The 13,453-nt window shown below is 46.1% G+C and overlaps 1 protein-coding gene across 2 annotated transcripts in view; it reads left to right on the forward strand.

Annotated features, from left to right (window-relative positions):
- The first annotated feature begins 7,109 nt into the window (after positions 1 to 7,109).
- The window catches only part of LOC147730800 (PRKC apoptosis WT1 regulator protein-like), a 196,818-nt gene continuing 190,474 nt past the window's right edge, over positions 7,110 to 13,453 (forward strand). Inside the window, exon 1 of one of the 2 annotated variants that reach the window (XM_086955625.1) lies at positions 7,110 to 7,221. The gene's annotated coding sequence lies outside the window, so the exon portion shown is untranslated. Of the gene's footprint in view, positions 7,222 to 7,262; positions 7,356 to 13,453 lie in introns of those variants that run through there. The other variant, XM_086955624.1, reaches the window with a different exon arrangement.

Here is a 13,453-nt window from a genome sequence, read left to right on the forward strand (position 1 = left end):
AGCCTTTGGTTCCCACTGTGCTTATTCACTCCTCAATGGGTCTTGCAAGGGGATACACCTAGGTGTCTATCTGCTGTGCTCAAGCAGGCTGTCATCCTCCATGCACAAACGCTCCCAAAGCCAGCCTGTGCCGTATCAGTCTACAGAAGTACGGGAGAAGGCAGATCCCAGATGGAGTTCAAAGGCTGATCTGTGCCCTTGGACCATCCCTTGCCCCTAAGACAAATTACGGAGGACACGAGCAGGTCCACAGCAATCAGCAAGCCCCAGTGGGCAAGGTGCAGTCACAGCAGGAGGAGTACTTGGCACAAAACAGCGCAATTAACCAGAGGTGTCACAAGCAGGCTTGGGATGATCAGAAGGCCTCTCTGGCAGCAGTGTGGTCCGAGCCACGGAGGCGGGGAGTGGCCTGCAGCAAAATGGAAGAAGAAGGACACTGCTCCACCTCCACGAGCCACCGGGGGGACCAGGTGGCTCTCGCACCTCAGCTAAACCATGGGGCCATATCTGGCATTGTCTCCGTCTCTGCTGCCACGCTCTGGGTGCCTGCACAGGAGGGGACACGAGGTCCACAAGAGGAATAGATGTGGGCAGCGCCATCTAATCAACAGGCTGCAGCCCACCTAAGGTCTGCAAATGGAGGACGTCTCTCCCTTTGCTCTGGGAGCGGTACCCCCCAGGAGCCGATGCACCACCAGTCCAGCCAAATGCCTCCAGAAAATCCCAGATTAAAGTCAGATTTTATTTCCGACTGACAGAGCCTTCCTAGAAGGTGGCCATCTTGTGGCTGAGTTCGCCAGCACACCCCTTTTTTCCATGATGTTTGTTGTCTTGACCACACCTGTGTCTCTTATCCTTGCTATCAGTTCTCTTATTGTGAACTGTCCATTTTTATACCCTTGATAGTTATTATTTTCACTTTACATCTGTACCTAAACTCTTGTATTTTCCTTTAAAATGTGCCCATACTTTATAATTGATCTGTATTTTTCCATTGGATTTTTTTCTTCTTAATCGTCAATCAATCAATGAGGATTTATAATGTGCAGATAATCATCTGATAGGGTATCTAGGTGCTTGCAGGTCCTAGAAGGCTCATTTAAACAGCAAGGTCTTGAGGGTCCTTCGGAATTCCAAAGTGAAGTGATGATCCGGAGCTGTTTGGGGAGGCTGTTCCAGGTCTTAGCTGCTTCGGTGGAAGCAGGGAGTGTGATCAAGTGACCGGGAGGTGGAGTGTAGTCTTCTTGATGTTTGGTGGAACTTCAGGTGGTGGTTAATGTAGGCGGGTCCTTGGTTGTATAAATCCTTGTGTGCTTGGGTCAGCAACGTGAAATGGCATCTCTTCAGTATGGGGAGCCAGTGGAGTTGACTGAGGTGGGGTGTGGTGTGACGTGGGTTCATCGGTGGGGGGGGGGAGGATGAGTCTGGTATGGTTTGAAGTCTCTGTATGAGGTGTATAGTGATTCCTAATTAGAGAGCTTTGCCATAGGCCAGTCGGCTGGTGATGAGGGCCTGTGCTGGGGTCGCCACTTGAAGATCTTACATAGCATGCACAGAGTGAGGAAGCAGGTGAAGGGGATGGCATTGATCTGTGATTTCATGTTGAGCTTGCTATCAATGATGATTCTGAGGTTTCTGGCGTGGTCTGTGGGTGTGAGTGCTGGCCCTGGGTCTGATGGGTACCAGGAGTCCATCCATGTGTTGCTGCTATTACCGGAGATCAGTACTTCCGTCTTTTCCATGTTCAGCTTCAGGCAGGTGTTCTACATCCAGTCAGCGACACTTATCATGTATCTGTGGAAGTTGGTCCTGGTAGTGGTAGGGTCATCATTGAGTGTAAGGATGAGTTGGGTGTCGTCTGCATAGGATATTATTTTGAGACCGTGAGATCTGATGATGTTGGCCAGCGAGGTCATATATGCTTTCAGGACTGTGGGGCTGAGGGATGAGCCTTGGAGGACACCGCAGACAATATCATTGGGTTCAGATGTGAAAGGTGATAGGTGGACCCTCTGTGCTTTTCAAATGAGGAAGGAGGTGATCCATCAGAGCGCCTCCCCTTGGATGCTGATGTAGCGGAGTCTTTCGATCAGCGTGTGATAGAATAGTGTTGAAAGCTGCCGAGAGGTCGAAGAGGATCGAAGCTGCTGTTTCTCCTTGGTTAGTAGTATTTCGATTTCATTGGTGGCTGCGACCAGGGTGGTCTCAGTGCTGAGATTGCTGAAAAAGCCGGATTGGATTGCAGTGAGTAGCTGACTCTACTTCAGGTGTGTCGTGAGCTGCTTGTTGATAGTCTTTTCCAGCAACCTGACTGGGAATGGGAGCAAGAAGATTGTCTGGAAGTTTTTGAGATCTCTGGAGTTGGCAGAGGATTTTTTGAGTAGTGGTCTGACTTCTGCGTGTTTCCATGCAGTGGGAAATGTTGCAGTGGTGATTTAGTTGTTGAGCAGGGTGGTGAGTTCCTGGACGATTCTTTGGTTTCTGAAGTTGAAAATGTGGTGTGGGCATGGGTTTGTGGGAGCCCCTGAGTCCTCAGATTTCATGATGGAGGTGGAGAGGGGGTTCCAGGTGGTCCGTCTGTGGGTTGTGTTGGTTGTGGTAGAGGCGTATCTGTTGAGAAGTCCATAGGTGCAGGTTGGGGTTTGAAGTTTCTCGATATGGGTTGTGATCTTGTTATGGAAGAAGTCGAGTTTGTTGCACAGCTCTTGATGTTGTTTTTGATGGCACATGGGTTGGCGAATTCTTTAATCATGTTAAAAAGTTCCTGGCTGTTTTTAGCACTGGTTTTGATGTGTGCGGCAGAACTGTCTTCTTTGTTGCCCTCAGTAGGTGGAGGTCTTGAAGGATGCCCTGTTGGAGATGTCCTTGCTGGACTGCAATCTACTCTCCATCTGTTTGCTGTCACTTTTCACTGTTCTGAGTTCTTGGGTGTACCAACTGGCCATTTTGGAGTATCTTCTCAGATTGTTGCTCCTGATGGAGACAATGCTTTTGGCACAGTTGGTGATGCACATATTGAATTTCTTAATTCTCTGTTGTGGGTTGGTGGCATCATCTGGGTTGGAGGTGTTGAGGGCGACCGTCTGGCTGGTCTATGAAATTTTCCTGCAGCTGCGGTGGCGGGCTCTGGCCATCTTGTATGTGGTGGTGCGGGGGTTTGAGATTTTGAAGTGGATGATGGCGTGATTAGTTCATGTAAGTTCTGTTACATGGCTGTATTCAACTGAGGTGAAGATGGGGTCCAGCCCGTGTCCTGTGGTGTGCATGGGTTCTCAGATTATCTGAGTTAGTTGGACAAGGCTGCTCATACTGTCGAAGAGGTGTGAGTGTTGTTGTTGGGTTCATCTGTATAAAAGTTGAGGTCGCTGAGGAAGATGTAGTCTTTGTAATCAAGGCTAGGGGCACAATGAAGTCTGCAACGGTGTTTCGGAAGGTGGAGGACAGACCTGAGGGGTGCCTTTGATGGTGTTCCATGGGGTGGTGGTATTGTCAGTGGTGGTGTTGCACTGCATGGTCTCTTTGTGAATAATGGCTGTATCTCATCCTGGCTTGTTGGTGCGGTCCTGGTGAATGATTTTATATCTGTCGGGGATTCCTGTGGCGATGTCAGGGGTTGAGCCAGGTCTCAGTGAGGAAGACTATGTAGCTTACGGAGGTGGTGATGACGCAAGAGAACCAGGGCAGGGATCAGGAGGGGGCTTGGTGAGAGGCTGTAAAAAGCAGGGGACAGGAAAAAGCACCAGAATTAAGCAGCAGAACGGGCATGCGCATTAAGCAAAAAGAATAATGCAGTGAGACAAAAAATCACAAGAATTAAACAAAAAGAATAGCGCAATTAGACAAAGGCACAAGAATTAACAAAGCAGGTCTAGGGCTGGCAGCATAAGGAAGAGCTGCGTCTGAAACCTTAACCTCTGTTTACTCTTGATGTCTATCTGTTCTTCACCTATGAACTCAGTTATCTTTCTGTGGCCACTCTTTTCCTCATATTATCTTCCATTTACCTTACTCTCTTTCTGTTATTGTTTAACATGAATCCTACACTTTGCAACTTTCTTTTGCAGTGACTTCTATCTCTACTAAACATCCTTGATATGTGTTATCATTCCTTGACCTGCCTCTTGTCTATGCATAATTTCTGTTATATTCCATTGACCCCTCTCTCTATCTCTTGATCACTCTTTCTATTGTCTGTCCTTTGACTTTGGTTCCATCTCTCCCCTATACTTGGCCATTATTATCTCCCCTTCACCTCTGCCCTCTCTCTGTCCGTGATCTATGTTTTAATTTTTCGTATTCTTACTATTCTCTGACATTGATGCATTATCTTCATTATCTTCAATTTATATCTCAGCTTTCTTTGACTCACGCCCCTTTTTCGCCGTCTTTACCCAGGTCCTCTATTATCTTCCCCCAATCTCGGTCTGTTCTCTACCCTTAATCTTTGATATATTCTCTTGAAAAGTTTCCAACATTTGACCACTGTTATCTCCCATCTGCCTATGTATTTTTTACTCTTGACCCCTATTATCTTTCTTGAACGTCTCTTCTCTGCACATCATTCTTAACTTTCTTTGACCTCTGTCTCTTCTCAGTCCTTGTTTCTTATATATTTCCTTGATGTCTGTGTTTTCTAACCTTTATCTGGACTCGTCCTTTGATCTTCCTGCCTTTCTACTCCTCTTCTGCTTCCTTCGCTTGGTTTCTGTTTTTCTACCCTTGATCTTTGTTATATCCCCTGGACCTCCTTCTTCTCTACCCTTAATCACTGTTGTCGTCACTTGATGCTTGTGATTCGTATGTTTGATCTATTGTGTTCCTTTAGATCTATCATTTGTCCTAGATATATTATTTGCACTTAACCTCTATTTTTTCTATTGACCTTGATCTTTGCCCTTCGATTGTCTTGCACTGTGTCCTGTGGAGAACCTTGAGCGGTTATTTTCCTTTGGTTTCTCCCTCTACTCTCGGTCTTTGTTATTTTCCCTTGGTATCTTTGAGTTTTATACGCTTGATATATCTTACATTACCTTGACCTCTGTCACTTTCAAACTCTTGATCAGTTATATTCCCTTGGTTTCCTTCTCCAATCTGTACATTGAATACTTGTTATTTTCGCTTGATTTCCTTTAGATTACTACCCTTGATCTGTTATCCTCCTTGACCATTCTCTGTTGGTCCTTTACTCTCTGCTACCACCATCACTCGCCGTTGCCTGTCTTTGACCTCTGTCCTTGCTCCAAGTTTGATCTCTCATACCTTTTTGGCAGTTTTTACATCGCGTAAACGCGACTCTCTAGGTCCTGAAGAGCTTTCCATGAGCACGTGTTCTCCCCCCTAGATCTCTGCTATCATCCCAGATATTTAGGTCGAGTGAAACTCGGACCTATTGTTGTCAACCCAAAAGCTGACTTTTTACGAGCGGATTTTCGAAAGTTCACGTGAAATCACGTGACCACAAGCTCCTTCGTGCACGAGCTTGCATTTCACCCACAGGCTTCCCCTGCCAGCAGCATTTGCCATCACGGCCGCAGGCCGTGACTTCAAAGGGTTCCGCTGCCCCGCCCCCTGCTTCACGGCCATCTGTTCCCCAGCACCTCCCCTCTCTCTCCCCTAATCATTCACTGCTGGCCGGCCCATCTAGTTTTGCATGGCTTTCGTTTTCCGCTTGATTGCCTACACAGCCCGCCGAGTTCTTTTGCTACACATGCAACTCCTGGTCAAGAAGATAATTTTAAACAAAAAACTACCAGCAGAACTGTCCGATAGTTTTTAGGTGATTTAAAACAGCTTTCCGCACACACTTTAAATCCACCTCCATTCATGCCTTCCCTCCCACTCACTCCTTCATCCCTCCATTCTGTGCCTTTGTTGGTTACATGTTAATGTAACTATTAGCAAACAGTGTAAGCGTCTCAAGCCGCTCCCCAAAAACCACTGCATAACATTCGCTCAGTTTTGCAGCTCCACACTATGCTACTGCAATCATCTTGCGCACAACAGTAGCCCACGGAGAGTCACACTATCCATTTACTAATACACTCTTGCCGCATGTATTTGCCCCTACTACCTATATTTCTTTTACAAACTGTTTGCGGGACATACACATGCCTTATAGTACCCTTTTATCCCCTTATATCTCCATATAATTTGGAGGGCTTTAACCTACCGATATTTGTTTCCCTCTCTGCGCACACTTTCTCTCCTCGGTCCAGCCCCTCCTCCCTCCACTCCATTGCTGCTAGTCACACGCCAACACGGCTATAAACAGTCTGCTTAAACACATGCCCTCAACCCCTTTCCTTTCCCTCTCTTGCCCTCTATCCCTCTTCCTTTCTCTCTCCCCCTCCCTTTCATGCTTCCTCTCTCTCCCCCTCCCTCATGCTTCCTCTCTCTCCCTCTTCCTCTCCGCAAGACAAGGCAACAGTCTCAAAAGCATTTGCAAGGCAATAGGTTTGAGCTTTTGATGTTGTATTATTTTAGCAATGCCAATAGCTCAAACATTAATAATGCGAGACCTATTGCATTGCAAATGCTTGTTTTGGTTTGCTACCTTTCTTCTTCCTGTTCTTTGGCACATGATGGCGCACTGACTGCAGATTTGGGATGTGAAGAATGAGCTGCTAAGAATAGTTGCTTCCAGGATCCTCTCCTCCGACCCCCACCGGCGGTCTGGTTCTTGGACCCGGAAACTCTTCCGCCTGCACTTCAATGGGTGTGGACTGGGTAACCTGGGAGTAAGAGGGGTCTCCTGCATACGTGATGTAAATTGGGGACCTATGCAGGGTACTTGATTTATGACGTAGTTAAGCTCATTGCAGGCTCACAGAGGGCGGGAGGAGCGTGTCCCACTGCTTGTATTCTCATTCCTCCCGTTATTAAAAGATCATATTGACTTTCCTCCTCATTTTATCTTACTGTCTCCAACTTTCACAGCCCTTCGCTCGACTTTGCTTCTTAAAAGTAGGAGCTCTCCCTGCCTACATCCCGTTTTCCACGCTTCCCCTGTCTTGCCCTTCATTCCTGTCTCGCTCGCTATCTGCTTTCTGTCCCTACCCCTCCCTTTCCCGCGTTGGTCCCTCCCTGTCCCCTCCTTCGCCTTCGGGAGCAGTAAGTTTACATGTGAAACAGGGAAATATGGACTGAGACCTCTCTTGTGCAGGCGGGAGATCCCCACCCGACAATCTTCGCTGCACTCTGTGGTGAGCGACAGTGTACCTGGTGAGTGATTCTGTCTGCGGCGGAGTGACCGTCCTCTCTGATGCGAGTGCCTGCTTGCGGCGAGTAGCTGCCTAGGGCGGGTGAGTGACTGCCTTCAGAGAGTGACTTTCTCGGGAGAGCGACTGTGAGATGAGGTGGGTTTATTTATTTATTTATGCGTTTTTATATAGCGCGGACTTTACCCGAAGGCGTCAGAGCGCTTCACAATAGGAACAGGACTGATACATGAGAACATTACAAGTGAGCAAAATACAAAAGCAAACGTTACATTACATGAAGCAAAAATGACAATCGTGAGCCAACAAAATACAAGAGGTAGCAAACGGTGCATTACAAAAGTGACAACCGTGAGCCAACAAAATACAAGAGGTAGCAAACGGTGCATTACAGGAGTTTGGTACGCAACTGTGCTCCTGGTGAATGGCTGTCTGATTGCACACATGCTGGGTTAACCAATGCTTCTTTACAGTTTCTGTGAAAGGGGTTCTTGTAAGTGTGTGTCTTCATTTTAAAATAGTATATGTATTGTTTTGTTTATCGAGTAGATTTGGTCAATGATGTGTGCTTCTATATGTTTTTTATTAACTGCCAATAAAGCTTTAGCCTGGTTTATAAATAATAATAAATGTTTATGGCTATCTGCGGTGACTGTTCTGGCGTGTTCTGCTCCATGCAGCGAGGGGACGTCTGCAGAGAGGTCTGCTTCAGAGCGCTTTTCTGCAGGAAGTGACTTAGTCTGCAATGAAGTCCAGTGTCTTCAGTGAATGATTCTGTCTGCACAGAGTAACGGGGTCTGTAGTAACAACATAGGTAGAGAGTGGCTTCTACGTCCCCTGCGAGAGGCAGTGGTTGGCTGGATCTGAGAGAAAGGAATGTGTGTGATTCCTTGCTCCCTTGATAGGGCTGCATGTGATCAACAGCTATAAACAGAATGAGAGACTGCCACGGATGAAAGAACGCCGAGGGCGGTGCCGTGTGAGGTGAGTAGGTGTCTGCAGTGAGGGACTGGTGAGTGGCTGTCTGTACTGACCGACCAAGCGTGTCCGCAGTGAATTATTTTATATGTGTCAGTTAACTGTGTCTGGGGTCGACGATTGTCCACAAGGTGCGAATGTGCCTGATCAGTGATTGTATCTACCGCGAGTTCCGCATTATGTGACATGCATTGAACGACAGTCCGCCCTAAGTTATTGCTTTTTGTCAGTGACGTCATCTGTGTCAAAGATCATAAGTGCCTGTCTTGGGAATGATGGATCTGCACTGAGTGACTGCCTGCAGCAGTGAACAATGATGGCGAGAGACTGTATCTGCAGCAAGTGACTATGCTTGTGTGACGTGGTCCACCATGAGTAACAGCTGAGAGCCTTGTGTGAGCCTAGGGCCAGAGATAGCGCACACGCCCCTGTGTCACATAAAGGCGTGTCAGGTGTGGCGCTCTTATACAAGGCCCAAAGATGTAATGTGATGCCTTTGGAAAGGTAGCTGAGGTTCAGCGCCATGAGTGAGCAGGGGGGTAATAAAAAGCAGTGAGCAAGTTAGCAGCTCAGTAGTGCTTCAGTAGTTGGGCAGCAAGAGGCTGGGTTGAACAACCCCTAGCCTAGAATGAGAGGTGGTGCTCGGTTTTCCCTATGTGTGCTGCGAGTTTGTACTAAATGCATTCTTCGCAGACTCGGTATTCTGGGCTAGTAACTGCTGGGCCAGATGTGCGAAAGCATTTTCTTGTCACAAACACTGCGATTTGGTAAGTCACAGTATTTGTGGCAAGAAAATGTGTTTGATCCGGTCACAAAACATATTTTACCAACAACTGAAAGGCATTGGTAACTTGTTCACAAACAGGAATGGTCCCTAAGAGACCCCTTCCCCTCTGTGAATTGTCAATAATGTTTATATTTGAGTAGGCAGAAGTTAGTGGGACCACTGCCTACCCTTAAAAAATTATTGTAAAAACTTTCACTTTTTTTAAATGAACCCTGTTCTCCTTTAAAGAAGATTGCTTTATTTAAAAGCAATCACAGACATAGAGGTCTGCTGACCCCAGCAGGACACTATCTCTGTGATGGCAGCAAATCGTAATGGTTCGTAACTTACTCATTGGTCAAATGCAAACTACTGTGATTCACTATTTTGTGAACCCACCTATTAGTACATATATCAGTTTGCAAAATACCATAAGATTTGTAAAAAGTTGGTGCACAAGTTGTGACCTCCATTTGCAAATTTCATCTTAGTATATCTGATCCTACATTTCTGAAACCTGTGACGAAATACGAAAGTGGCATGAGTGGGATTGCGTAGACAGATGTTATGTTGTCTCTGGTTAGTACAGCACTATCTCATGGTGGGTGATTCTTTATCTTAGACCTTCTCCACAAGTAGGCCAGAATTCCACGCGAATATTCCTGGTAGTCGGATTTACTGTTACTAGCCTGTCTATCCCCATGAAATTTCACTATAATGAGTTTGAGAGAGAGGTATGATTGACGTCGAATAGGGAGATGGTGAAGATGAGACAGTTTCATGGTAAAGGGAGAAATGGGGGATACATTTGAAAGATGTATAATGAGAGAGGTTCAGAGAGGAAGGTGAAATAAAAGAGAAAAATGGATAAAGAGTTAATTAGAAAATAGTAAGGTAGCAAGAGGTGAGTTAGTGAGAACCTAGGCCGAAAACGTGAGAGGAAATATGGAGCGGTGAAATAGAAAATAAATGACTTGGTAAATTGAGAGGTCAGGTCGAGAGATGGAGAGAAAGTGGTGTGGTAGAGAGAGATGAGGGAGTGATGGAGAAGTGAGCTAGAGAGAGAAATGAGACAGATAAAGAGGTGAGGTAGAGTATGCTCAGGCCGCGAGATTGCTGAGAGGTAGCAAGAGGTGAGGGACAGGGAGATGGAGAAGTGAAGTAAAGAGAGGGATGAGGTTGAGAGAGATGAAATATACGGAGGAGATACAGGGAGGTGATATGGAACCAGCACATTGAGAGGCAGAGATGTAGAAATAGATAGAGAAGTGTGTGAGAGCAAGGTGAGAGGTGTATTCTGAAGAGCGAGAGAGAGGGGAGGTAGACATAGGTGAGTCAGAGATAGTATCGAGAGAGACAGGGGATATACACATAGAGAAAGCCAAAGAGAATGACGAAGAAGAGGTAGGTGAAGAAAGGAGATATATGGGACAGAAATATTAATTTTCAATGTAATTGCCATCAATTGCCAGAGAGTGCGGGGGCTAATAGCTCACACATCCAGCTGCCAAATTAAAAATGTATGTCTTTCATGCACCCTTATAGATGGACTTGTCACTTTCCAGATCGATTCAAGGGTGGGGTGGTGGCCTTTAGCAGGTGGGGGCACTGGATGATTACCCGTGCCTTAAAACAACACTGTCTTAGGCTGGTGACCTTCAGGGGAGCAAGAGTACAGTATTGAGGATAGTCTATAATTTGCCACAGAACCTCTTGAGCTGTAACAGAAAGGAGGTTAACCACAGGCCTGGATGAAGAGGTGATTTTCCATGGATTGCCTGAATTTCAGGGCGTGGATTTCAAGTCTTGTTATAGAATCTATGGATCACTACACTCAGTGAATGTGAACAGTGACTCTTTAGATAAGGCAGCATGCACTATTGATTGCTGGTCATTGAAGTTAGTGGTTGTTTACAGGCCCTCAAATTCTGAGTTTCTGGTTTTAATTAACTAATGACTAATACAACATTGACATAGGAGTTTACTGTCAATAGAACACTGAATCTATTGTGAGCATTTATATATCCTCACACCACAGTGCTGTACATTGTTAAAGGCAAAGATACAGTCAAAAAATAATTAGAGAGGAGCTGGGTTTTGAGAGAGAAAGTAACATGTTATTGTTTTATTGTACATTATTCTTTAAAGAGACCTGCCATTAATTCTTTCCTAAATTGGATCAGTGTTAATTGGTCCCAGTGAAAATTTTCAAAACTAGTATGACACTCACTCCAGCTGCCGACTTGAAAGTTTCGTGGTGATCCTTTAAGCAGGGACAGAAAAAAAGGTGGCATCCCAAGACATGTTTTCCCCATGCTAATTCCCAATGAACGGAATTACACCAAATTTGGCAGTAAGGCAGATGTTGATCCAATGAAATGCCTTTTTGTGATGTGGTGAAAATCTTGTCAGTAGTTTTAGAGATATTAACTGAAATTCAAATTTGTATATATAGATATGTGAAGGATCTGTGTCTCCGATGTGGTACTACATGAGTCCTCGTGCCCAGAGGAATGCTGTAATTGGCTGGCCACAAGCTGTCTAAAAAGTTGTGCCCACCATTTTATGCAGCCAAGCTGGTCCCTGGGGATGGATCTAAACGTTAAAAAACATGGAAGAGGTCAGAATAGGAGTGCCCTGACCCTCTGGGTGTATTGTAGGGGTGTGTAATAGATTTGTTATGAGTTCAAAATGTATAAATGAGTTTTTGCCCCACATGGATGGAGTTGCGACCCCTTGGTGGCCCTGTGTAACATTGCGATGGAGGTGCAAACCTCACTGAAATAAATTAAAAGAAAAGGTTTAGACGGCCATTTTATGAGGCGGGAGTCAGTCCCTGGGGTTAGTTCTAAGCGTAAAAAAGATAGAAGGGATCAGAGTAGGAGTAGCCTTACCCCATACCTTTATTGTAGGAGTGTGATATGGGCTTTTTTGGTGTTTTAGAATGCTGCAATTCAATTTTGTTTCCCGCACATGAGGACCCCATTGCGGTGCTCAGAGAGGCCCCTGTGTAACATTTCGGTGGAGTCGAGAACCTCGCTGAAATAAATAAAGAAATATATTCAAGCATTTACTCACAAAATAATGCATGCACTCACAGAGTCACACAGACACACACATCCACTTACAAACCCACTCAGAGATTCATGCACCCACTGTCAGACCCAATCACAGACTCACACATCCACTCACAGAACCACTCAGAGAGTCACTCAAACACTTACAGTTTCAGTAACATAATCATGCTTGCACTTCCAAATCCACTCAGACACTCTTGCATTCATTCACAGACCCACTTAGAGAGTCATGCACCCACTCACAGGCCCACTCAGAAACTCATGCACCCACTCATGGACCCACTCAAAGACTCACTCACCCACTCACAGACCCACTCACAGACCCACTGAAACAATTATACACTCACTCAGAGACTCAGTCAGAGACTGATGCGCCCAGTCAGACAGCCAATCAGAGTCATGCACCCATTCACAGACACATTCAGCCAGTTAAGCAATGTCTCACAGACCCCCTCAGAGACTCATACACCCACCTACAGACCCATTAAGACACTCACTCATGCACTCACTCACTCACTCACTCACTCACTCACTCACTCACTCACTCACTCACTCACTCACTCACTCACTCACAGACCTACTCAGAGAGTCACACAGCCCCTCACAGACCCAGTCAGACTCACACCGTCTCCCACAGAATCACTCAGAGGGTCCCTCACCCACTCAAAGACTCAGTCACAGACACATGCATCCACTCACAGACCCACTCATGCACACACAGACCCATTCAGACACTCACTCACAGATCTACTTAGAGAGTCACACACTCACTCACAGATCCACTCGAAGACTCACACACCAACTCGCATACCCACTTAGAGACTCATACACCCACCCACCCACAGACCCACTTAGAGACTCACCCATCCACTCACAGACCCACTCAGAGACCCATGCACTCTCAGAATCACCCAGAGACTCATGCACTCACTCACAGACCGAGTCAGATGCTCACACACCCCTCACAGAGCACTCAGTCCCTCACTCACTCATAGACCCACTCAGATACTCATGCTCTTACTCACAGACCCACTCAGAATCTCATGCACTCACTCACAGACCCATTCAGAGACTCAAGCATCCACTTACAGTCCCACTCAGACATTAATGCAATCAGTTACACATTCACTCAGAAACTCATGCATGCACTGACAGGCACTTGGAGACTTATGCACCGAGTCACACACCTACTCAGATACTCTTGCACCCACTCACAATCTCACTGAGAGACTAATTGCACCCATTCACAAACCCACTAAGACACCCATTCAGAGACCCACTGAGATAGTCACGCACCCACTCATAGACTCACTCAGTAATACACCCACTCACAGACTCGTTTAGAGACTTATGCACCTAGTCACACACCTATTCAAAGGGTCATGCACCCACTCACAGATTCACTGAGAGACTTG

Source organism: Lissotriton vulgaris, chromosome 2_1, assembly GCF_964263255.1.
Source record: "Lissotriton vulgaris chromosome 2_1, aLisVul1.2, whole genome shotgun sequence".
Lineage (NCBI taxonomy): Eukaryota > Metazoa > Chordata > Amphibia > Caudata > Salamandridae > Lissotriton > Lissotriton vulgaris.